General features: G+C 43.3%; 3 long non-coding RNA genes across 3 annotated transcripts; all 3 read left to right on the top strand.

Moving 5' to 3' along the window:
• Positions 1 to 4,698: 4,698 nt before the first annotated feature.
• On the top strand, positions 4,699 to 5,680 carry LOC124687639. Its single transcript, XR_006998264.1, has 2 exons — positions 4,699 to 4,746; positions 5,644 to 5,680. It is a non-coding gene; the product is annotated as an uncharacterized LOC124687639 (long non-coding RNA).
• Positions 5,681 to 5,981: 301 nt separating this feature from the next.
• On the top strand, positions 5,982 to 7,389 carry LOC124687640. The gene is made up of 5 exons (XR_006998265.1): positions 5,982 to 6,060; positions 6,166 to 6,220; positions 6,351 to 6,396; positions 7,080 to 7,178; positions 7,341 to 7,389. It is a non-coding gene; the product is annotated as an uncharacterized LOC124687640 (long non-coding RNA).
• Positions 7,390 to 8,430: 1,041 nt separating this feature from the next.
• On the top strand, positions 8,431 to 9,411 carry LOC124687641. Its single transcript, XR_006998266.1, has 2 exons — positions 8,431 to 8,511; positions 9,014 to 9,411. It is a non-coding gene; the product is annotated as an uncharacterized LOC124687641 (long non-coding RNA).
• The last annotated feature ends 14,303 nt before the right edge of the window (positions 9,412 to 23,714 follow it).

Below are 23,714 nucleotides of genomic sequence, written 5' to 3' on the forward strand. Positions count from 1 at the left end.
CCTAACAACAAGGGCAACTTCAAGAAGGGCGGCAAGAAAGTTGATGCGCCTACTGAGAAGCCCAAGGCTGGCCCTAAGCCTGATACTGTGTGCTATTACTGCAAGGAGAAGGGGAACTGGAAGCGTAATTGCCCCAAATACTTGGCTGATCTGAAGAACGGCCTCATCAAGAAGAAAAGTATATTTGATATACATGTTATTGATGTCTATCTTACTGGTTCTCGTAGTAGTGCCTGGGTATTTGATACTGGTTCGGTTGCTCACATTTGTAACTCGAAACGGAGGCTGCGGAATAAACGAAGTCTGGCGAGGGACGAGGTGACGATGCGCGTTGGAAATGGATCCAAGGTCGATGTGATCGCCGTCGGCACGCTCCCTCTACATCTACCTTCGGGATTAGTTTTAAACCTCAATAATTGTTATTTGGTGCCTACGTTGAGCATGAACATTATATCTGGATCTTGTTTAATGCAAGACGGTTATTCGTTTAAATCAGAGAATAATGGTTGTTCTATTTATATGAGTAATATCTTTTATGGTCATGCGCCTGAAATGAATGGTTTATTCTTGTTAAATCTCGATAGTAGTGATACACATGTTCATAACATTGATGCTAAGCGAATTAAATTGAATGATAATTCGACTTATATGTGGCACTGTCGTCTTGGTCATATTGGAGTGAAGCGCATGAAGAAACTCCATTCCGATGGACTTTTTGAGTCACTTGACTTTGAGTCACTTGATAGATGCGAAGCATGTCTAATGGGAAAAATGACTAAGACTCCATTTTCTGGTACAATGGAGCGAGCTACAGACTTGTTGGAAACCATACATACCGATGTGTGCGGACCAATGAGTGTGGCATCGCGCGGTGGTTATCGTTATGTTCTAACCTTCACGGATGATCTGAGTAGATATGTGTATATTTACTTTATGAAACATAAGTCTGAAACTTTTGAGAAGTTTAAGGAATTCCAAAGTGAAGTAGAAAATCAACGTAACAAGAAGATTAAATTTCTGCGTTCTGATAGCGGAGGCGAATATCTGAGTTATGAGTTTGGAATGCATTTAAAGAAATGCGGAATACTTTCACAGTTGACACCGCCGGGAACACCACAGCGTAATGGTGTGTCTGAACATCGTAATCGAACTCTCTTGGATATGGTTCGATCTATGATGTCTCTTACTGATTTGCCATTATCATTTTGGGGTTATGCATTAGAGACAGCCGCATTCACTTTAAATAGGGCACCATCTAAATCCGTTGAAACGACACCGTATGAATTATGGTTTGGAAGAAACCTAAGCCGTCGTTCCTTAAAGTTTGGGGTTATGAAGCTTATGTAAAGAAGTTACAACCTGACAAGCTAGAACCCAAAGCGGATAAATGCGTCTTCATAGGATACCCTAAAGAAACAATTGGGTACACTTTCTATCACAGATCCGAAGGCAAAATCTTTGTTGCCAAGAACGGATCCTTTCTTGAGAAGGAGTTTCTCACTAAGGAAGTGACTGGAAGGAAAGTAGAACTCGACGAGGTTAATGAACTTTCTCTCATAGATCAGAGTAGCGCAGTGCCGGAAGATGTTCCAGTGCAGCCTGCACCGATAGGAGAGGAAGCAAATGATGATGATCATGAAACTTCGAACGAGGAAGCTACTGAACCTCGCAGATCGACGAGGGAACGTACCACTCCTGATTGGTATGATCCCTGTCTAAATGTCATGATTGTGGACAACAATGATGAAGGCCCTGCGACGTATGAAGAAGCAATGATGAGTCCAGATTCCAACAAATGGCAAGAAGCCATGAAATCCTAAATGGGATCCATGTATGATAACCAAGTATGGACTTTGGTAGACTTACCTGATAGTCGCAAGGCTGTCGAGAATAAATGGATCTTCAAAATAAAAACAGATGTTGATGGTAATATTACTGTCTATAAAGCTCGACTTGTCGCAAAGGGTTTCCGACAGATTCAAGGAGTTGACTACGATGAGACTTTCTCACTTGTAGCGAAGCTAAAGTCTGTGAGGATTTTGTTAGCAATAGCTGCATTTTTCGATTATGAGATTTGGCAGATGGATGTCAAAATGGCATTCCTTAAGTGTGACATTGAGGAAGAGTTGTATATGGTACAACCCAAAGGTTTTGTCGATCCTAAAAATGTTGACAATGTATGCAAACTTCAGCGTTCCATTTATGGACTGAAGCAAGCATCCCAGAGTTGGAACCGACGCTTTGATACGGTGATCAAAGACTTCGGGTTTATACGGACTCATGGTGAGACCTGTATTTACAAGAAAGTGAGTGGGAGCTCTGTAGTTCCTGATATTATATGTAGATGCCATATTATTGATTGAGAATAATATAGAACTACTAAGCAGTGTTAAAGGTTATTTGAATAAGTGTTTTTCAATGAAAGATCTTGGTGAAGCAGCGTACATTTTAGGCATCAAGATTTATAGAGATAGATCAAGACGCCTAATAGGGCTTTCACAGAGTACATACCTGGACAAGATTCTAAAGATGTTTAGAATGGATGAAAGCAAGAAAGGGTTCTTGCCTATGTTGCCAGGTAAGGTCTTGAGTAAAACTCAAGGTCCGGCTACAACAGAAGAAAGAGAGAGGATGAACAAGATCCCCTATGCCTCGGCAGTAGGCTCTATCATGTATGTCATGATGTGTACTAGACCGGATATCGCACATGTTGTTAGCTTGACCAACAGATATCAGAGTGATCCAGGAATGGAACACTGGACATCGGTCAAGAATATCCTGAAGTACTTGAAAAGGACTAAGGATATGTTTCTTTGTTATGACGGTGACCAAGAGCTCGTTGTAACTAGTTACACCGATGCAAGTTGGAACACTGATCCTGATGACTCTACGTCTCAGTCTGGGTACGTGTTTATACTGGATGGTTCTGCAGTAAGCTAGATGAGTTCCAAGCAGTGCACGGTGGCGAAGTCTTCAACTGAATCTGAATACATAGCGGCTTCGGAGGCTTCATCGGAAGCGGTATGGATGAAGAGGTTCATTGTTGAGCTTGGTGTGGTTCCTAGTGCATTGGACCCATTATTCATCTATTGTGACAACATGGGTGCCATCGCCAATGCACAAGAACCAAGGTCACACAAGAACGTAAAGCATATCAAGCTGCGTTTTCATTCGATTCGCGAGTACATCGAAGATGGTGAAGTAAAGATTTGCAAAGTACACACAGATATGAATGTGGCAGATCCGTTGACTAAAGCTCTCCCTAGGGCAAAGCATGACCAACACCAGAATGCCATGGGTGTTAGGTACCTTACAATGTAATCTAGATTATTGACTCTAGTGCAAGTGGGATACAGTTGGAGATATGCCCAAGAGGTAATAATAAAGTGGTTATTATAATATCTTTGTGTTTATGATAAATGTTTGCATACCATGCTATAATTGTATTAACCGAAACATTGATACATGTGTGTTATGTAAACAACAAGGAGTCCCTAGTAAGCCTCTTGTATAACTAGCTTGTTGATTAATAGATGATCATGGTTTCATGATCATGAACATTGGATGTTATTAATAACAAGGTTGTGTCATTAGATGAATGATATAATGGACATACACCCAAATGAGCATAGCATAAGATCAAGTCATTAAGTTCAATTTGCTATAAGCTTTCGATACATAGTTACGTAGTCCTTTGACCATGAGATCATGTAAATCACTTACACCAGAAGGATGCTTTGATTACATCAAACGCCATTGCGTAAATGAGTGGTTATAAAGATGGGATTAAGAATTCAGAAAGTGTGAGTTGAGGCATATGGATCAATAGTCGGATTTGTCCATCCCGATGACGGATAGATACACTCTGGGACCTCTCGGTGGAATGTCATTGAGAACAAGCAAGTGCGTGGGTGCTTGGCCTATGCCAGAGCGCTCCACGATACTCGCCTAGCTCACTCGTTGGGAGAAAAAGGCTCCGCGCCGTCCGATCTGGAAACGAAACCCGCGTCCATCTGAGACGTTCCTTTGGTCAAACAAAACCGCCGACGAAAACCCTAGCGACCCTGCTTGCTCGCCCGCCCGCTCGTGACTCCCCCTCCTCCTCCCGAACAGAGAGTTCTCGAGAGGAGAGGCTCAATGCGTCTAGGACGGACACCCAGGCGGCGGCAGCGGCGGCGGCGGCGCAGGTAGACCCCTCCTCCTTCGCGCTTCCTCCTCCCTGGAACTTTTCCTCCTCCTCCTTGATTTTTCCCCTAGGCCGTTCCACCCCTGCAACCATACCTAACCCTAGATCGACGGGGCCGCCACCATGTCATCTTCTCTTACCACAGGAGGCGGGAGAAGCAGTGAAGACCATACGCTGCTGCTCTGTCGGCGACCAAGGACGACAAAAAGAAGGCCAAGATGGATTCGGCGCCTCACGGCGACAAGGTCAGGACCCCTGCGGCCGCCAGCACGCATCTCGTCTCGTGCGGCGGCTTCCGTTGCCACGCTGAGGAGCGACGTGGGGGGGGGCGCTGCCGCTGAAGGTGTTTTCCGTCGGTTGGTCTGCAAGCGGGTTGGATAAGAGATGGGGAAGGAGGGGAAGCAGCGCGTGGAGGATATGAGGCGGCAGAGGGGGAAGGAGGACGGCACCTAGCTGATGGGATGATGGATCTGGCTACCACTACTTGGTGGCCGATGCATGTTCTCGGGCTCCGGGCTCTAAGCTCGACCCCACCATCGCCACCTGCATGACCGGCAGTGGTAAAATGCTCCCCACTCCTCCTAGACAGCACATTTACTTCGTTGTCAGCTTCCTTGCAATTTATGCCTTCACCTGGGTTCATGCTTGATGCTTGTCTGTACGTTCTACTGATTGCTTGTGTGCTGATGGACATGCTTGAATTGTGTTTTAGTGCTCAAGATGGCAGAGGCTTGAGCTCTTTTTACTCTATATCTTTTTAAGTTGGTTTGATTGTGATGACAGAATTGTGTGATGAGATTGGACGTGTTGTTGTGCTCTTAGTTCTCTGATGGGTGGTATAATTTAATTGGTTGGTATGGTGTGGAGTGGCATACAACAAGATGATATTCTGTTTTATTTGGGGGTTGTAGACGAGCTCAATGATGTGTTGTTTTGGAATGCTTTCATTGCTGTACAAGGCTGCTTGTGCTCGCACTTGTGGCTGTGGGGAGATCCTGTTGTGGTTGAAGCAGTCAGTCAAAATGTAAGGTGATCTGTTTGTTGCTACAGGACAAGAGCCGATTACTTATTAGCATGAGAAGAATGGGTGCCCCAATGTTGTGAAATTCAATACATATCTGTTTTCCTCCATATTTTTTTAGATGCATAGAATATAATTATTGCGATGTGGTTGTGGGGTATTATAGTTGGTATTTGTCTGTATCATCCCCAGGTCATGGATCATCCCCCTTATCCCCTTTGAGGAGGCCATAAATATGGTCCTACCTCCTGTCTATAAAAGGATGTTGCAAGTTTTTCTAAATTTTAATGTATCTAGATGCTCTTAGTGTGTAGGTACATCCGAATTTAGACAAATCTCCGACATCCTTTCGTGGGCGGAGGGTCTGTTGCAGGCTAGATTTTCTTCTAATATTATGCTTGTTGAAATTATGAAATGATTTTTATTTTTTGTGCAGCTCTATGTGATTGAAAAGTATACCGGCTTAGGATCAATTTAGATGGTTAATCTTTTGGCAGTAGAGAAACTAAGATGCATATATTCTTGGACAGACTTTTCGGTATGTTATTAGCTTTAAGATATTTAATTACTTCAGTAATAAGAGATTTACTCTTAAATGCAATACATGATTTGCATGAAAGGATAAACATATTGTTTGCTACCTGGCATAGGAGGCCCTCAGCTGCCAGCGACGAGGCGGGATGCCGCCTGTTTGCATCTCGTCGAGGGGTTGGACGCAGGCGTGGGATCAACAGGGGGTAGTGTTGTGGACGGAGCAGTGCCTGCCTGACCAAGCTAGACGGCACAAGGCGTCGGCGATTTTGGACCTCCCCGCTGCCCTACATCGTCCCTTCAAATCCCAGACAGTGGTGTGGTACGAGCTGCACCCATCACCATCAGCTTTTCTTCTATTTTTCTCTGTTGACCTGAAGGCTGGAAGTAATGTTGATTCATCTGATGTCTTAATATTCAACCTCAGTGCTGAGTTTTGATTACCATGAGATGCGAGACTGGTGAAAGAAGATGTTGTCCCGGTATGTTGTTAGATATTCCATGTTAAAGAGCTCAATGATTCATTTCCATACTACACGTTATGCTTGCAACAGTTCTTTCGGACCCCTAAAATTGTTTGGTTTTTTCTTGTGTTGTGTCTTTATTTCGCAGACGGATGGTGCCTACTTACAGGAAGGAGCCATGGAGATCGACATGTGTGAGTCGTTTCACAAATCTCGTGTACTGCATCCTTATACTGTTGGTTTGTGTGCCCATCAGTGGTTGCGTTGCTCCATTGTCTATCGTCATGTATGTACTGTGGCAAATCGCGAGCACTTGCATTGGCGTGCTAGCTTATGCGGGGGAGTGATTTCTTGCTGTAGTGAAAATGAACTAGGTTCAAGGTTTGAGATGTTCAGTACCATATATGTGAATGAACTATGTAGTACATAATGCATTCACAGAGCTTTTGCTTAAAAATACCTACTCCATTGTAGACAAAGTTTGCCTTTATAGTTTTGCACTTCTTCTAACTATGCAAAATTGTTATGTTTCTTCAGGTCTTGCACTCTAGCTATGCCAATTATTGTAGCTTACCATGCTCATTAATTTTCTTATGTGGATTTGCCGGATTATTTAAATCATAAGATCATGTCAAAGCACACATAGTTTTACCTCTGTCAGTCTATTACAAAAGCATATTTTTCATATGACTTAACAAAATGGTGTTCGCTAAATATTTATCTATGCAGAGTAAATGACTGTTTATCTTGGTTAAAGTAAAGGTGTGTATGCTTTTCTAAATTTTACATCAGCTGGCATATTCCCACATTGTTTACGAGACTATTCTGTAGCACCTTTTTTACTCGATCACTATTTCATTCTTGTTACGGTGTATAGGGCCCAAAGTACCAGGAAATTGTGAACATCCGAATGAGTGATGGTACTAATCGGCGTGGTCTGGTTCTAGAAGTTGATGCTGAAAGAGGTGTTGTGCAGGTTAGTTAAATTTTTCTGTCATGTGTTGTGACAAAAATGTCTGTTCTATACTCGTTTTAAAGTGATATATTATTGTGTTCTGTTTAAGTAATATGGTTAGCATAGGTTTATTTTTATTAAACTTGGACTGTACTATTTTATCTGAACTGCATGATTATACAGGTCTTTGAAGCCAGGCACTTCATGAATAGACACCAAAAGTTCATCGGCGAGGTACTTTCCCATTATTCATGAGGTTTATTTTCTGATAGCATATTCATTCTTGACATTGTTAACTCATCGTTATTTTTCTCTTAAGGCATCACAATTGCATAGCACTTGAACTGAATAAAGTAGACAAGCCCATTTTAAACTTTCAGAATGTAATTTAAAATAATACCTGCCTTCTCCTTGTTTTTTTATGCATCAATTGATGCATACGGCCTTTTATTAATATTATTATTAGAGAACCTCTGTTACATAGGCATTTTTACAAGTCATGGATCACTCAGAGTTTCGACATGAACCAGCCATCTAAAAATGAAAAGAAAAACAAGCCGCCACAAGATCTTCATGTGATCCGCTTGTCATACCGCCAACCGCACCGGCTGTAAAAATCCCGTGCTACCATCGCCAAGCAGTTGCACCCAATATCCATGTCCTGGCGCACATCCTCCGTCTGTATATAGGACCACATATGGATCGAATGGGTAACAAAACAACCTGCAGGAAAGATGGGAATTTTTTTTTTGTTAAAGATAAAATCATTACAAACATTCCAAATTGCCCAAAGCAAGGCACACACACCCACTCGAATGTGGCCTTTATCTTTCTTTGAAACCCCATTTAGCCAATTACCTGCCTTCTCCTTGTGTGTATTAGTATGAGAAGCTACTACCTTTTGTTGCTGACTTATGTATGCTGCTTCTGTTACAGATTTTGTGAACTCCTGTCTCCTCGCTTGATATGCTTGGATGTCTTTTTAATGGTTCTGGAAAACCTGTTCATAATTTTGCATGAGGCCTACTTGGACATCTCGGGCAAGTGCTTTCTCCGTTCAGGCACACTGTTCTGTAAGAACCTCATTACAAATTGTATGTTCATCATGATAGGAAACATACACTATTATTATAACTATGTACCATTATGTTAAATTCAGGAAGTTCCAGTAATCCAAGTGAGAGAACCTACCCTGAGATGATTGAAACAAGGATATCTGCGATTAATGTTGTGAACTCCATTGATCGAGGGCAAAATGTTCCTCTCTATTCTTCTGTTGGGCTTCCTAATTGTTGCTCAGATTAGTTGTCTTGCTAGTCTTCCCAAGAGTTTGGAGAAAGGCAAGCACGCAGAGGTGATAACCTGTTTGAATCTGATTATGTTTTAGGAAACTATATGATTATAGCTTCATTTCTTGGATTTTGTTTTAGGATATAGTTGTCGTTTCTTGTTTGTTGGTAGCGTTGCTTCTGATGTTCTAAAAGAGTACCTATGTACTCTTATCATATGTGTTATGAACGAGTCAGTTCGACACTGCGTACTCTTATCAGATAGTATATACTCTTAACTGCACAATTTACAATTTTGAGGCGCTTTACTGCAAAACTAAGTCAAGTAGAAGTACTGTAGTAGAAGATGGACTTGCCACATTGGACCATCAAAGGTTATGTAACCTTTACTAATTGGCATGGTGTTGTGGCAGATAGATGTAGATAGATGATCTGCGTAGATGCAAGCATCTGAATCTTATGTTCTCCTGTTCATTCTGCCTTATTTTGTATGCGGTACTCTTTGTCATGTATTCCATTTTTAACCTTAACAAGCTGATCCTTCTTCCTATTTTTCAACCTCCAAAGCTCACCAAGTTTGATGAGAGGCAAAAGTGAAGATGCTCACAAGGGGCGCGAGAGAGTGTGGCGAAAAGACAAACAAGGGTGCCATTTCATCCCAGTGACGCTGATGTCAAGCCCGGGAGATGGCACCGCAGAGAGAACAAGAAATGGTGTTGCTCCAGAGATATAGTTGAGACCAAACTATTGCAGGCGGCACATAAACCGTGGTCGCCAGTGTTCAAGAAACCATGTCCAAGGCCGAAAGATGACACCCACCATTGCAGAATAGAGCCATGGTTTGTTCCTGGTGGTGTATTGTCATAGATTTAGTTGGTGGGAATAAACTAACAGCAGGAGTAGCTTACATGTAATAGAAAGTGGTGGTCTAACTCATCTCACTAGAATAGCCATTTACTTCAAAATTGTAAATCAATCTTGTATGCTGCAACTTTAGGTTCTGCAACTTTGAAGTTCAAAAATTGAGGTCACGCCGTGATGTATCATAAGACATAGGTTTACTAGGAAATATGCCCGTGCGTTGCACCGGGATAAAAAAAATCAACTCTTGAAATATGGTTTATATAATCCTAGCCCCAGTTTGCCCTTTCGCTTAATCTTTAACTTTTATTATTATTATTTTATTTTATCTAGTCTATTATATTTTAAAAAGAACTATATTAACCTAGCTTTTATTTTCTTTCCAAGTATACAAATCATAATCTTAAAATAAATCTCCAAACTAAAAAAATCACATTTCACTGTAAAATTGAATCCAAGTAAAACAATCAGAACATAGGGATTTGTGCATGTATTCGGCACCCCCCATTGACGGTGCAGAAGGCGGGGAATGTGCATTTGTATTCAGTCCTATGTCCAAAATACTTGACGCATATTTAGACAAAATTTAGGCAAAAAATGTGTCTAGATTCATTGAATATGTGATTAATATTTTGGGCCGGAGGGAGTACCGTACCTACGATTATAGACAATAATGAAGATTCAATCACTCCATGATTTTTTTGCGTAGCCAATACTATCTTAGGAAGAATCATAACGTGAGGTTGACGATTTTGATCCTCCAAACTTATCATAGCATTGCCCAGTACCTTGTATGCAGGAGTAGCAATTAATCTGACATGTACGTTGTCTAAACTGAACCGTTGCATGCTATTCGTAAATTATGAAGATTGCACAATCTTTTTGGAATGACTGCAAATTCAATAGCAAATCAGCACGAGGCATTCAAATTCTCAGATGGCTTGGCTTGGTTATAGCTTGCTAGCTAGCTAGCTAAAGAGGGATCTTTTGCTTAATTTGTTGCTGAAGAGTTGCGCTGCTATAGTCAAATGTGGGCGGAACGTGCAATAGGCGCAGTAATAACACAACAATTTTCCTTGCAGTCACTAACAATTGGATATATGTTCTGCTGCTCTGTTGCATCCTGCAGAACGTATGTCTGTATCATGGAGCCTGCACGGCGAACCGTCCCAGTTTCACGCGGTGCCGATAGACCCTGGCGTTGGCCGCGTTCGAGATTGATTACGTCCGCTGTGTGGACGAGCAGAAGCGGCACATGGGCGAGATGCGTGGCGTACGCAGGCGATGTCGTAGCTGGAGCTCCGTATCCTTGGTACACCGCCGCCTTGTACTATGTGTTCTGCGTCATGTCGGGCCTGTGGCAGGACCCGTCGAGCGATTCTTCCTCTGGATCGGCCACTTCCGGGGCACAAAAAACATCGCCGCTGGATCCCCTCATTGCATCCAATCCCTCTCTAATGTCGCCATCCCAACCTCAGGCGTTGGATCGCCACCAACTGGATGGAATCGCGCACTCTCCGAGCCTACGGATTCCGCTTCGTCCGCACTGGTGGGCTCATGGCCATCGGCGAGTTCGTGTATACAACAACAATTTCGAACTGGGACTGAACTTTCGGTGGAGCAACAATGTCGATCTTGTTTCGCCCGTCCGGCGATGCAATGTCAAGGTGGGGTTTCGATCTTTTTATATCGGCACCCATGGCCGCGTGGTCGAGAGCAGTTCGTGTCGATCGAGCAGTTTGTGTTAGGGCATCTCCAGCGGCGCGACGCATTTTAGCGTCCGCGCGCGTCCGTTTGCGTCGGCCCTTTTGGTCGAAAACGACCGCGCGTCCGTTTGCGTCGGGGGTGGCTCCACGGCACGACGCATTTTTTGTTAGGACGAATCATTTTTTTGAACTGAAACATAATTTACAAAAACTGAAACATAACTTACATACTTGAAAACATAAAAAAAAACCTAAAACGCCTACTGCTGCGCATCGTCGCCGTGCTGCTCCTCGTCGCTGTCGAGCAAGATGATCTCTGGTACGTCCCACGGCCAGTAGCCATCCGGCGGAGCGTACGCCGGGCACGATGGCGGTGCTCGAGGTTGAGGAGGCTGCGGCTGAGGCGGCGGTGGAGGCGCCCAGGGCTGCGGCTGTGGCGGCGGTGGAGGCGCCCAGGGCTGCGGCTGTGGCGGCGGATGAGGAGCCCAGCCATAAGGCTGTGGCGGCGGTGGGGGAGGCACCCAGACATAAGGCTGTGGCGGCGGTGGGGAGGCGCCCAAGGCTGTGGCGGCGGTGGAGGAGGCGCCGCCGAGTCCGAGCGCCTGTCGAAAGGCTTCATCGGCGGACAGGCCAGGCGGCATGACAGCGGTGGCGTAGCGGGGCAACGGCGGCTGCACCGGCGCGTCGTACTCGGAGACGAGGAGGCCGAGCTTGGCCATCTCGTCGTCCGTCATGTTGTCCGGGAACTCGAAGTTCCGGCCCTCCGCCATGGCTCGCTGCCATTCGTGGAAGACGAGGCCGACGTAGTCGTCGCTGTCGTCCTTCACCTCCTCGCTATGGTACGCGAGCGCCTCGATGTAGTCGTCGTCGTCGTCGTAGACGGCGTAGGCTTCGTCGTCGTCCTCATCCTCGCGGTCGTTGTGCTGCGGCTGCTCACGTCGCGTCGGCGCCTGCTGACGACGAGCCGGCGGTGCAGGGCCGAAGGGATAATCCCTGTCGCCCATGAAGCCAGCCCGTCGTCTGCTGTCCGTCTCCGTGGACAGGTACGTACGCCAACTCTCCGAGTCGATGGCGTACGCCGGATCGGCGCGGAGGTCCTCCGGCGGATATCGCCTCTCGCGCCGGATCTCCTTGGTCCGCTCGGGCTCGCGCGCAGTGCGCGGAGGGATGGGCACCCGGCGGCCAGCTGAGCCGCCAGCCGCCAGGCAGCTGCACGCCGGACCAGGCGTCGCACGGCACCCATCTGCCGTGCATGAGCCTCCCCACCGTGACGGGGAGCGGCACCTTCTTGCTGCCGCTGCCGGAGGCCTCGAAGTCGTTCTTCTTCCCGATGACGCAGCGGCGGTTGTGGTGCGAGTGGAGCTGTGGGCGAAGGAGCAACGCGGCCGCTGGACTTTTAAGGGCGGCCGCCCACGGGATACGATGCCATTGAAGGCGGCGCAGAAGCCCAGCCGCCGCCCGCCAGTGCACGCGCAGAACAGGAAGCTGCGGCATTAATGGCGGCGCAGACGTGGAAGCGCTGACCGCGGAAGCGATGGCCGCGGAAGCGATGCCCTCCATGCATGCTCGCTGCCAGGCGGGCCCAGTGGAGACCGCAGCGGATACTTTGCGCGTTCGCGCAGCGTCCGCCGAGAAGCAAACCTGCCGCATATTTAGGCCAGGTTTGCGTCTCCACGGACGGCCCGGTCACTTTGCGTCGTGCCGCTGGAGAGGGTGCCAGACGTATTTACGACCAAAGCGGACGCAAACGGTTGCGTCGCGCCGCTGGAGATGCCCTTAGAGCCGGAGGAGCGTTCGAGGAAAGACAAACAACCTAACTTCCGATAGGCGTTTACTGGGCGGCCCACTTTTGGTAGGTGCTGGGCCGGAATTTCATCGTACGAGAATAGCACCGGTGATTACACCTACGGGAATTGTTCCACACCGTGAGTTTGGCTACACGTACAGCGTGTGGGCGTACGATAACGTTTTTTCCACATATATCAACGGACGAAGCGAACACAGACGAAACCAAGGAATTGTAGCGTCAATCGATTTGATGCTGGGCGAGGGATCTCTCACGTATTTAAAGGCTAGAGAGTAGAGACGGCAAGAAGAGGGACTCGGGTCTGGTTAGAATTGGGATAGCGGAGATTCATCATCTATACTAAATTATCAAAAATTGTGACTTCAGGCCCATGAAAAACTGGCCCAAGTGTGACACCAAGCAGCCACCTATTGCAATTTAATAGTAAAGATCTTTGAATTTTAACATCTGCTTGCTGATTTCATTTTGTGGAATTGAAATATAAATTTGGGGTTTCAGCCTTGGCTGAATATTTAACCATTATCGTTAAATTCTATTTCGCATGTGACTGTAATATACAACTGCCATTGCAGTGAATTTGGGTGCACAGGACCGGTGAGGAGGCGCCCCATGGGGCGCCCCAACCACTAGTCTAATTAGCTTGCAAGCATGTGACTGGGTCACAAGAGATAACATACCACGGTACGAGTAAAGAGTACTTGTCGGTAACGAGGTTGAACAAGGTATGGAGATACCGATGATCGAACCTCGGACAAGTAAAGTATCGTGTGACAAAGGGAATCGGTATCGTATGTAAATGGTTCAATCGATCACTAAGTTATCGTTGAATGTGTGGGAGCCAATATGGATCTCCAGATCCCGCTATTGGTTATTGGTCGGAGAGGATTCTCGACCATGTCTGCACAGTTCACGAACCGTAGGGTGACGTGCTTAAGGTTCGATGTCGCATAAGTAGATTCGGAATATGAGATGGAGACCGAAGTTTGTTCGGAGTCTCGGATGGGATCCAGGACATCACGAGGAGGTCCGGAATGGTCCGGAGAATAAGATTCATATATGGGAAGTCACTTTCCGGGGTTCAGGAAAGTTCCGGTGTTTTGACCGGAGCTTCTAGAAGGTTCTAGAGGGTCACCAGTGGGCCCACCACCCTGGGAGGGTCCACATAGGCGCCACATGGCATGGTGGGTCCTGCCCACTATGACATGTAGGCCCAGGCCGGCCCAGCCTAGAGATAAGATCTATCTCTAATTTAAATGGTTTAAACTTAGAGATAGAATCTATCTCTAAAAATTAAAAGAGTTTAATTTAGAGATAAAGGGGAATGCTTGGAGGAGGGGTTCTCCCCCCTTTCATGCGCCGGCCAAGGGGAGGGTGGGCCCTAGGGGAAACCCTAGGCTGACCCCTCCACCTATATAGAGAGGGGAGGGGGTGGCCGGCCACTTCACCCCCTTGACCAAACCCTGGCCGCCCCCCTCTCTCCTCCACCATACGCTGCTCCGGCTTAGGCGAAGCCCTGCAGTTTTTTCCTCCACCACCACTACCACGCCGTCGTGCTGCTGGGATTCCGAGGAGATCTACCGCACCTCCGCTGCCCGCTAGAACGGGGAGAGGACGGGCTTCATCGACACCGTACGCACGACCGAGTATGGAAGTGCTGCCGGATTGCAGCACGGACGATCGACTACATCAACAACGAGATTAATCTCGTAGGCTTTGGAATCTTAGATGGTTAGTCTCGCAAACTTCTCTTTGCTTCGATCTTGGTAGATTAGATCTTGCTTCTTCCTAGATTGGATCTTGGTTTTTGTTCATGTTCACGGTAGAATTTTTTGTTTTCCATGCAACGAACCCATCAATTGGATAGTGTAAGCAGGGGAACCCGCCAAAGGAGATGAATTATAATGTGTAACATCAGAAACAAAGACCAAGCTAGTCCATTCATTTTCAGGCAGAGAAGTGTTCTTCTGAACATTCACATTTTCCAATAATTTTTAACAATAACAAGCTCCTTGGAAATCAAGGGAGTTTGGGGCCCTTGAACCAACTTAGCACCAGTTGAGACAACATTTTTTGCAGGCATCACTTTCCCAGAGTCTAACACAGTATGGAAATGACTCATACCATTACCATCATCAGATGCAATTCCAACATCCCCTGTCTCATTACTTTCCTCCACTTCTCTATCCACAGAGATAACACTTTCCATCTGCTTCTATTTAGAAATAACATTGATGAGGAGATCTTCTTCATCATCACCCTCATTTTTCGCATCTTCCTCTTCAATTTATTGAACATGTTCCAGACTAGTACAGTGTTGTTTCCCATGACTTTGGACCCGACTTGGTTCAGTTTGACCTTCAGAGGATTCAGAGGGAGCATCATTATTAAACATAAGAATTTTAGGGGATGGAGTAGAATGGGAAGCAGTACATGACACATTCAAGCCAGAGGAAATCAAGTCTTGTTCACTATTCACCACCACATATTTAACTTCAAAGAAGAAATAATAGAAAAAGTCCACATCCACACCCTTAGCCTCCTCAGGAAGTTTGTCAATACCCCTGCAACCTAGCAGAATTCTGCAGTAATCAGGCATGTGTAGATTAGCTTGGTCCACCTCAAGGGTAACCCCAACCAAGGATCCCACATAGGCAACATTCTCATCACACCTTTTATCTCCAGGGATGTTTCTGACTCTGACCGAGGCCTTATTTAACATTCCACTCGCTCAACAGCAGCAGACCGGGTGGATAGGTTAATGACAGCTTGACAAGTCCTCATTCCCATCTTCTTATAAAAAAAGCCTTTTGAACTTCTTGATAGTTGAGCAAGCTCATAGCATACTGGTTTTTGTTAAGAGGCCTTGCAATACACCTCCAACCAGACCCTAGATAACCAGTAAATTCATGTTCAAGATCTTTGGTAGAGGGATTGCCTTCCAGGTAAATAATCACAATGCTTGTAGCTCTACAATAGGTTGAGCACTTGCAGCATCAGCATCAAGGATATAGAAAAAGCCCAAACCAGGAGACTGAAAACCACACATAGGCCGGTGCCACACATTCCTGGGAAGAATAGCTTGACAAATCTGTCTCATATGTCCCATTTCTTGCACTTATCACATCGAATAGTATGGCATCTTGCAAGGACATGATCACCACCGTTGCAATTGATACATGTAGGGTTCTTGTTATTTTTTTGGAGATCCCAGGGTTCCACTCTGCGGAAGCCCCTAAGTGCCCCCTCCCTGCTTTTTTTGAGGGTGAAACAGTGGAAAAACCCAATGCAATTTTATATTATTGTAATAAAAGTTATTTACAAAGAAGAGAGCGAATCTCTTCTGGAACAAATAAACAAAGAAAGCAAAAAAAAAACAGCCATAGAACAACTAAGTTTGAGATTGCAACCAATTCTTTGAAAGAATCTGCATGCTTTTTCTTCATTCTGTAGGAGAGTAATTTTGCCTCCTGAAGGAAAACAATTTTCCAACTTGTTAAACTTGGTGGCTGATTATTGAAAACCTTGTTATTTCTTGATATCCAAATTCCCCAGGCCGCCAAAATAATTATTTCCATTACAAAGGGCAACTTCAGTTTTGTCTTCATGTCAGAGATAACTTGAAAAATTGATCCATCTCTTCTTCTTTGAGGGCATATAAAATTCTAGCATTATTGTGCAAAAGAGAAATTCCAGAATAGGTGAATCAGGGTTTCTTCATGCTGAGTACATTGATTAAACACACTGTCATAGGAAGGTAATTGCATATTTTCCCTTCTCAGCAGATTCCTTGTATTAAGTCTATCATGAAGAAGTAGCCACAAGAAGAATTTGTGCTTTGGCTGGCATGATGTATTCCACAACCAGGTAAAGTGTGGTTGTACAACTTAGTACCCAATCATGGTATTATAGGCATTATTTGCAGAAAATTATTGTATCCCCAAATATAACTCGACATATCAGAATTTCCCTCTTGTATCTTTTCTCTTTCATTTTGACAAATAATTTACATCTGCTGAAATTCTACAAATGCATGTTGGGATAGAGGCAGGTGAAAGAGGTCCTCTATGTATTCAGTGCGAAGTACTTCTTTAACAGTCATGAGATGATTTCTTGCGTAGGTGATCAAATGGGGAAATTTGTGTTGCAAACAGTTGTCTTCCCAATTATCAATCCAAAACAAACTTGATTTCCATCTCCCAAGCTGCATTTGGCCATACCTTTGTATATATGAATAAGTTTCAGATGATCTCTCCACCAAAATGAACCCTCCACACAAGTACCAGGTAAAGTTCCATTGTCATAATAAGCTCGTTTGACAAGTTTGACCCAAGGAATGGCATGGTTGTTATAGAATTTGTCCAGGTTTTTCAAAAGAAGAGCTTTATTCTGGGTTTCAAGATTTAGTACCCCTAATCCACCTTGTTTTTTTGTTCTTGCAATCTTTTTCCAAGAAATGAGAGCTGTTCCTTTTGCTTGCACATCCCCATTTTTCCTTCTCCAAAGACAATGCCTCATATATTTGATCACTTGCTCCTTTACAGTAATGGGTACATCAAAGCAGCACATAAAGAAAATTGGTAGGGACTAGGGAGGAAAGAACAGACTTGATCAATTGTAACTTTCCACCATAATTAAGGAAATCAGCAATTCCACCCAGCCTTGTTTGAACTCTCTGAATCATGGGAAGAAAACATTCCATAGAAGGTTTGGAGAGGAAGTCCAAGGTAAGTGAATGGAAAGCTTCCTCTTATGCGGTTCAGAGTGGTAGTAAAATGTAGCAGTCTCTCATTTTCCATGTTTATTGGAATCATATTAGACTTATGATAATTCACTCTTAGACCTGTTGATTCAGCAAAAGTGTGTAACAATGCTTTAAGACACATGAGGTGAGATATACCTCTACTTTCAAGATAACTAATGTGTCATCAGCATATTGGATTATATGGAAGTCAGGGCATTTACAAGGAATTGGCTTCATAATCAAATCGTGTGCCATTGCTTTGTTTAAAATTGATTGCAACAAATCTGCAGCCAAGACAAAGAGCAGAGGGGAAAGAGGATCTCCTTGCATAACCCATCTTCTGCAATAAAACTTTTTTTCCAGGAACTCCATTAATAAGAATAGAAGAAGTGCCACTTGTGAGAATAATATTAATCCAATTGATCCATTTCTCACCAAAACCTTTTTCTCTCAGAATGTCCAGGATGGACATGTGTTCAATTCTATCAAAAGCCTTTTCAAAATCTAGTTTCAGTACAAGAATTTCCTCATTTGATTTGTGACACAGATAAACATAATCAAAAGCCCAGCTTATACATTCCTAAATAGATCTCTTTTTTAGAAAGCCATATTGGTTTTTATGTACGAATTTAAGGATGATTTTTGTAGTCCATTGGCCAGAAGTTTTGTCACAATTTTGAGCACACTATTGAGGAGAGAAATCGGTCTAAAATCCCCAGGAAACAAAGGAGTGTAAATTTTCGAAATCAAAGTGATGAAGGAAGAATTGATACTTTCCAAAGAAATGTTCCCTTTATAGAAATCCTTGACTACTTTTTTAATGTATGTCCCAATAATGCTCCAACAATTCTTGATAAATTAATTATTAAATCCATATGGCCCTGGAGATTTATCATTTGGAAAGCCTTTAATCACATCCTCAATCTCAGCATCAGAAAAAGGAATTTCCAATTCGTCTCTCATTCCGGTGTCCATGGTGTTGTCATAGATATCTTGCAAATTAAAGTCCATCTTTGGATTATCTGATTTTCCCATTCTCTCTTGATAGCATTCCAAAGAATTTCAGCCTTACCAGCATGATCTGCAATATCCATGTTTGCTTCATTTTTTAGGGAAGAAATGTAGTTTTTTCTGTAACTGATAGTGGCTCTTGTGTGGAAGAATTTTGTATTTGCATCACCCAACTTTACTCAATTTATTTTCCCTCTTTGCTTCCAGTAGGCTTTTTGGTTTTGTAGGAGAGTGATGACATGATATTTTAGAATATCTCTAAGATTCCATTCTTCCAAAGATAAGGTTCTGAATTCTTCTAACTTGTCAAGCAAATAAATCACTGAATTTACTTTGGCAATGAGATCTTTCAAGCAAGGGAGATTCTTTGCCCACAACTTCAGAGCTCTCCTCAATTTCTTGAATCTAGCATTAATCATTTTAGCACTACCTATAAATCCAATAGGTATATTTTAGGCATTTTGAACAATTTCCTTGAATTGATTGTGTTGCAACCAATAGGTCTCAAATCTGGAAATATTTGCTCTGGGAATCTTTGAACCAATTGTAACTACACAAGGGACATGATCTGATGTTGGATTTATCATGGAGTGAACAAATGTTGAAGGAAATGAACTTGTCCAGGATGCTGAGGTAAAAAACCAATCCAATTTTTCGAGAAGAAGATCTTGTTGCTTATTACTCCATGTAAATTTTCTTCCTTTCATTGGCAATTCAATAAGTCCCAAATTGCTAAATGCTTCATTAAAAATTAGCATATCATTTACATCTCCACGTGGTTTGTTTCTATTAGAAGGTTGTCTAATGAAATTGAAATCTCCCATAATAATCCAGTCAGTTTCATCTGGCACGTCAATATTTGCAAACCAATTAATAAAATTTGCTCTTCTCTCAGGCTGGCAAGGTACATAAATATTGGTTAAATCCAAGAGTCATTTGATAGATTACAAGTGAGCTTCACAGATATAGAGAACTCATTTGAAAAAGCAAACTCTCCAGTGAATAAAGAACCATTCCATATAATAATAATTCCACCTGAGGCACCAACTGAAGGAAGGAATTCAAATTTGTCAAATTTCTTTGGGCAAAACTTTCTCAGATAATCCATGTCAAAATTTTCCCTCTTTGTTTCTTATATGCAAATAATATCACAACCGGATTCTTCAATCTTATTTAAAAGAACCAGCCATTTTTTCAGAATTAATACCCCTCAAGTTCCATCTCATAATTTTCCATTTTTCTGTTTCTATTCATTGGAACAAATATTGGGGTAATATTTTCTAGCTAGAAACACCCATTGTTCCAGCACACAACCAAAGCAAGTGAGATTAATATGAGGTACACAATATATCATAAAAGGTGCATTTTTCTGAATATGCCCCATGTATATATGTCAATTGTAGTACAGGGTAACCACAAAAGCAGATAAGCATTACAACAACTTTTCCAACTCCTACCAAAAGTGAGATAGTTCCCAACTATCCAAGCACCAAAAGCTCTTGATTTGTGATACATAAGGAAACTGTTTATTTTTGCAGACCTTTTCTTAGCCCCAGGAGCAGCCCCACCAGCAGCTCCATCTCTCTTTTATTTGTCAGTTGCTTTAGTTCCCCCTGATTTTCCTTTCCCATTCTTCATGTTTTCCTTGACAACAGCTCCAACAGGGGCAGAGGAAGAAGGACCTGGTGCTTTGTTGGCTCCATCAGCTGCCCTGTGATACGTCTCCGACGTATCGATAATTTCTTATGTTCCATGCCACATTATTGATGATATCTACATGTTATATGCACATTTTATGTCATATTTATGCGTTTTCTGGAACTAACCTATTAACAAGATGCTTGAAGTGCCGGTTCTCGTTTTCCGCTGTTTTTGGTTTCGTAAATCCTAGTAACGAAATATTCTCGGAATTGGACGAAATCAACGCCCAGGTTCCTATTTTGCCCGGAAGCATCCAGAACACACGAGAACCGCCAGAGAGGGGGCACAGGCCCACCAGACCATAGGCCGGCGCGGCCTGGGGGTGGCCCGCGCCCCCCTATGGTGTCGCCACCTCGTTGACCCTCCGACGCCGCCTCTTCGCCTATAAGAAGCCCCTCGACCTAAAACCACGAGACGAAAAGCCACGGTACGAGAAACCTTCCAGAGCCGCCGCCATCGCGAAGCCAAGATCTGGGGGACAGGAGTCTCTGTTCCGGCACGCTGCCGGGGCGGGGAAGTGCCCCCGGAAGGCTCCTCCATCGACACCACCGCCATCTTCATCAACGCTGCTGTCTCCCATGAGGAGGGAGTAGTTCTCCATCGAGGCTCGGGGCTGTACCGGTAGCTATGTGGTTCATCTCTCTCCTATGTACTTCAATACAATAATCTCATGAGCTGCCTTACATGATTGAGATTCATATGATGATGCTTGTAATCTAGATGTCGTTATGCTAGTCAAGTGAATTTTACTTATGTGATCTCCGGAGACTCCTTGTCCCACGTGTGTAAAGGTGACGAGTGTGTGCACCGTGTGGGTCTCTTAGGCTATATTTCACGGACTACTTATTCACCGTTATGAATGGCGTAGTGAAGTGCTTATTTATATCTCTTTATGATTGCAATGTGTTTTGTATCACAATTTATCTATGTGCTACTCTAGTGATGTTATTAAAGTAGTTTTATTCCTCCCGCATGGTGTAATGGTGACAGAGTGTGTGCATCCGTGTTAGTACTTGGCGTATGCTATGATCATGATCTCTTGTAGATTCTGAAGTTAACTATTGCTATGATGGTATTGATGTGATCTATTCCTCCTACATAGTGTGAAGGTGACGAGTGTGCATGTTTGTGTTAGTACTTGGTTTAGTCGTGTTGATCTTTCATGCACTCTAAGGTTATTTAAATATGAACATTGAATTGTGGAGCTTGTTAACTCGGCATTGAGGGTTCGTGTAATCCTACGCAATGTGTTCATCATCCAACAAGAGTGTAGAGTATGCATTTATCTATTCTGTTATGTGATCAAAGTTGAGAGTGTCCACTAGTGAAAGTCTATTCCCTAGGCCTTGTTCCTAAATATCTGCTATCGCTGCTTGTTTACTCGCGTTACTATCGCTACCATATTACCACCATCAACCACACGCCAGCAAGCTATTTTCACGGCGTCGTTACTACTTGCTCATATTCATTCATACCACCTGTATTTCACTATCTCTTCGCCGAACTAGTGCACCTATTAGGTGTGTTGGGGACACAAGAGACTTCTTGCTTTGTGGTTGCAAGGTTGCATGAGAGGGATATCTTTGACCTCTTCCTCCCTGAGATCGATAAACCTTGGGTGATCCACTTAAGGGAAAGTTGCTCGCTGTTCTACAAACCTCTCGCTCTTGGAGGCCCAACACTGTCTACAAGAATAGAAGCTCCCGTAGACATCAAGCTATTTTCCGGCGCCGTTGCCGGGGAGGAAAGGTAAAAGGTACTCACACTCCGGATCTCGGCTACTAAGCTATTTTCGCCGTTGTAAGTACTCGAAGCTATTTCCTTTAGATCCTGCAATTGCATCTTTTTGTTTCTTGTTTACACTAGTTAGGCATAATGGAGAACAATGAGCTTCTTATTCTATTTCCTGATTTAAGACATGGATGGTTTGATCCGAAAATTAAAGAACCCATGGAACATATTAGCATGAATACTTTGAATACCATTGTTTCTAATGATATGGAAAATTCTAAGCTTGGGGAAGCTGGTTTTGATGAGCATGATCTTTTTAGTCCCCCAAGCATTGAGGAGAAAATTTTCTTTGATGATACTTTGCCTCCTATTTATGATGATTATAATGATAGTGGTCTTTTGGTGCCACCTACTATGGAGAGTAAATTTTGTTGTGATTATACTATGCCTCCTACACTTGATGAGAATAATAATGATAGCTACTTTGTTGAATTTGCTCCCACTATTACTAATAAAATTGATTATGCCTATGTGGAGAGTAATAATTTTATGCATGAGACTCATGATAAGAATGCTTTATGTGATAGTTATATTGTTGAGTTTGCTCATGATGCTACTGAAAGTTATTATGAGAGAGGAAAATATGGTTGTAGAAATTTTCATGTTACTAAAATGCCTCTCTATGTGCTGAAATTTTTGAAGCTACACTTGTTTTATCTTCCTATGCTTGTTACTTTGCTCTTCATGAACTTGTTTATTTACAAGATTCCTATGCATAGGAAGCATGTTAGACTTAAATGTGTTTTGAATTTGCTTCTTGATGCTCTCTTTTGCTTCGAATACTATTTCTTGCAAGTGCATCATTAAAACTGCTGAGCCCATCTTAACGGCTATAAAGAAAGAACTTCTTGGGAGATAACCCATGTGTTATTTTGCTACAGTACTTTGTTTTATATTTGTGTCTTGTAAGTTGTTTACTACTGTAGCAACCTCGCCTTATCTTAGTTTTGTGTTTTGTTGTGCCAAGTAAAGTCGTTGATAGAAAGGTTGATACTAGATTTGGATTACTGCGCAGTTTCAGATTTCTTTGCTGTCACGAATTTCGACCTGCCTCCCTGTAGGTAGCTCAGAAAATTAAGCCAATTTACGTGCGTGATCCTCAGATATGTATGCAACTTTAATTCAATTTGGGCATTTTTATTTGAGCAAGTCTGGTGGCCTAATAAAATCCATCTTTACGGACTGTTCTGTTTTGACAGATTCTGCCTTTTATTTTGCATTGCCTCTTTTGCTATGTTGGATGAATTTCTTTGATCCATTAATGTCCAAGTAACTTTATGCAATGTCCGAAGTGTTAAGAATGATTGTGTCACCTCTGAACATGTGAATTTTTATTATGCACTAACCCTCTAATGAGTTGTTTCGAGTTTGGTGTGGAGGAAGTTTTCAAGGATCAAGAGAGGAGTATGATACAATATGATCAAGGAGAGTGAAAGCTCTAAGCTTGGGGATGCCCCGGTGGTTCACCCCTGCATATTCTAAGAAGACTCAAGCGTCTAAGCTTGGGGATGCCCAAGGCATCCCCTTCTTCATCGACAACATTATCAGGTTCCTCCCCTGAAACTATATTTTTATTCCGTCACATCTTATGCACTTTGCTTGGAGCGTCGGTTTGTTTTTGTTTTTGTTTTGTTTGAATAAAATGGATCC

Source organism: Lolium rigidum, chromosome 2 (genome assembly GCF_022539505.1).
Source record: "Lolium rigidum isolate FL_2022 chromosome 2, APGP_CSIRO_Lrig_0.1, whole genome shotgun sequence".
NCBI classification, from domain to species: Eukaryota; Viridiplantae; Streptophyta; class Magnoliopsida; order Poales; family Poaceae; genus Lolium; species Lolium rigidum.